Source organism: Nicotiana attenuata, chromosome 6, assembly GCF_001879085.1.
Source record: "Nicotiana attenuata strain UT chromosome 6, NIATTr2, whole genome shotgun sequence".
In the NCBI taxonomy this organism is placed as follows: domain Eukaryota; kingdom Viridiplantae; phylum Streptophyta; class Magnoliopsida; order Solanales; family Solanaceae; genus Nicotiana; species Nicotiana attenuata.
The window spans coordinates 8,387,526-8,390,594 of record NC_031994.1 but is presented as its reverse complement, the minus strand read 5'-3'; positions in this window follow the sequence as shown (position 1 = coordinate 8,390,594).

Here is a 3,069-nt window from a genome sequence, read left to right as displayed (position 1 = left end):
GGGGGGGGGGGGGAACTAAGAAAGATATTGCCATTTTTTGTTAATGTCGTAATAATAAAAATTATAAGGAATTCCCTTGAATATTTCTTTGCAATTTTTTTTGTGTTTAAATTTGAATTAGAAGATTTAAGTCACAATTATATAATATAATTTACAAGAAACTATATAAGGCAATAGATATAAGGCAATATATATATATATATATATATATATATATATATATATATATATATAAAAGAAATTGCAAAGGTTTAGAAGTAGATACAATATCCTTATTTTTGAAAGAGTTTCTGATTTGCTTACCAATTTGGCATGCATCACAAATATGAGTTCTAGAAAAGTTCAGCTTGGGTAAGCCAACAACTAACTCATGTTTGGACAATTTTTCTATCAAATGCATGCTAGCATGACCAAGTTTCCTATGCCATAACCATGGATCATATATATAATTCAGGTTTGGTATCAAATTCCACACCTGATTTTTACTAAACTGATCTAACTCTTCCTGCATTGCTTGAATCCAACTCGAATCTTTTAGAGCTTCCTCTATCTTCTCTGGTTCAACTTGAGAGATTAACGCTACATTTGCTTTTTTTTTAAGGACTCCCCTGGTTTTCATTCCTTCATTTGGATCCCCAATGATGAATTTTTGAGGATATTCAGGCTCGCTTCTCCATTCATTTGGACGTACGATGTTTGTAGTCGACTCAGTTGGATGATCTGGTACACTGCTGCTGATTACATTAGTCGACTCTATTGTAGCAGATATATCAGTTGACTCTTGAGATTTGCTAGTCTCCTGACTTTCTTGAGCTTGATCTTCTTCACCTGCAGTAGTTTCTTTCTCGACCAAGGGATTATTTTCATAGAATATAACATGTACAGATTCTTCTACACATAATGTGCGTTTATTATAGACTCTAAAAGCTCTACTATTTAATGAATAACCCACAAAAATACCTTCATCACTTCTTGGATCGAATTTTTCAAGATTGTCCTTACCGTTATTGTGAATAAAACACTTACTTCCGAAGGGATGAAAGCAACTGATGTTTGGACGTTTACCTTTCCATAATTCATAGGGAGTTTTCTTCAAAATAGGCCTTATGAGACATCGGTTGAGAATGTGACATGATGTACTTACACCTTCTGCCCAGAAGTGGTTTGTCAGTGAATGATCAAGTAACATAGTTCATGCCATATCTTGGAGGGTTCTGTTTTTTCTTTCTACAACCCCATTTTGATGTGGTGATCGTGGTGCCAAGAAATTATGAGTGTATCCCTGATCACTGCAGAAATCTTCAAATGCTCTGCTTTCGAATTCTCCTCCATGATCACTCTGAATTGTTGAAATCAGATATCCCTTTTCTCTTTCAATCTTTTTACAGAAAATCTCGAAATTTCTTAAAACTTCATCCTTATGAGATAAGAAAATTACCCAAGTGAAACGTGAATAATCATCAACAATAACAACGGCATATATTTTTCCTCCTATACTGGCAGTTCTAGTAGGCCCAAATAAGTCCATATGGAGCAATTGCAAAGGTTCAGAAGTAGATACAATATCCTTATTTTTGAAAGAGTTTCTGGTTTGCTTACCAATTTGGCATGCATCACAGATATGAGTTCTAGAAAAGTTCAGGTTGGGTAAGCCAACAACTAACTCATGTTTGGACAATTTTTCTATCAAATGCATGCTAGCATGACCAAGTTTCCTATGCCATAACCATGGATCATCAGACATGGATGATAAGCAAATATGACCATCTATCTTTTCAAAACCATCAAGGATATAAACATTTTCGTACCTTTTACCAGGGAGAACTGTTTTACCTGATTCGTCTTCAATGGCACAACTTGTTTTCTTAAAGTTTACCTCATATCCTGAGTCGCATAGTTGACTTATGCTCAGGAGATTGTAGTTGAGTCCATCGACGAGATACACTTCAGTGATGTCACAGTTGTTATTAAAGGGAATCGTTTCAGTACCAATTATTTTACCTTTTGAGCCATCCCCAAACTTAACGCTTCCTCCATCAATTTTTATGACTTCTTGAACGGGTTTTTGTCATCTGTCATGTGACTGGAACACGCACTATCTAGATACCATTTTCCTTTGCGGCTTATTCTGTGGTGTTCCTGCAAAACATAATGATCACTTTCTTTTAGGTACCCAAGCTTGCTTGGGTCCTGGAGGTTTAGTATTGCTAGATTCAGAATTGTTTTTTGGTTTCCAAACCCATCCTGACATGTTGGCTTTACGAAAGCGACAAAAGGAATATTTGTGCCCACTTTTGTTACAGTAGTGACACGTAATTTCTAACCTACCTTTAGGTCTTTCATTAGTGTTAATACTAGTGGACTTTGTTCTGGCTGATCCTTTTCTAGTTGACTTGTAAGTCGCCTAGTTTGACCTGAAAGAACTGTGACTGATGGATTTACGCATGCCATTAAGTTGCATTTCAATTCCTCAAACTCTTCTTGAAGTACTTCCTTTTCAATTTCACATACTTCATGTTTGAGTTTCCAGTCTTTAACCTCTTTATTTAGTCTCTTAAGCTCATTCATCATTTTTTAAGATTTTTTCAGAGTTAAATCAAGAATATCCTGTAATTCATTGCATCTTTCACAATCATAAGATCTTACCTCACTTGTTTCACCTCGTGCCATGAAGCAGTTTTCATTGTCATCCTTGCCTTCGTCATCTGAAGTGTCCTCGTCTGTCCAGCATCCTGAGGATTTGTTCATCTCATTTTCCAGAATCGTCATAAAGCAAAGATTTTCTATTTCTTCGTGCTCTGAACTATCTTCATCACTCCAGCTTCCGAAGGATTTGTTCTTGTTAAAGCCTCTAGAAATTTTTCTTTTTAGTTCTGGGCACTCAGCTTGAATATGTCCAAACCTTCCACACTCATAGCATTTTCCATCATTTTTGTCCTGTTCATTGTATTGCCTAGATTGTCTGGGCGGAATTCTTCCTTTCTTTGTGTTTCTGAATCTTCTCATTAACCCATCCATGTTTCTTGATAGCATAGCAATTTCTTCTTGTAGGGCTTCAGGATCATCATC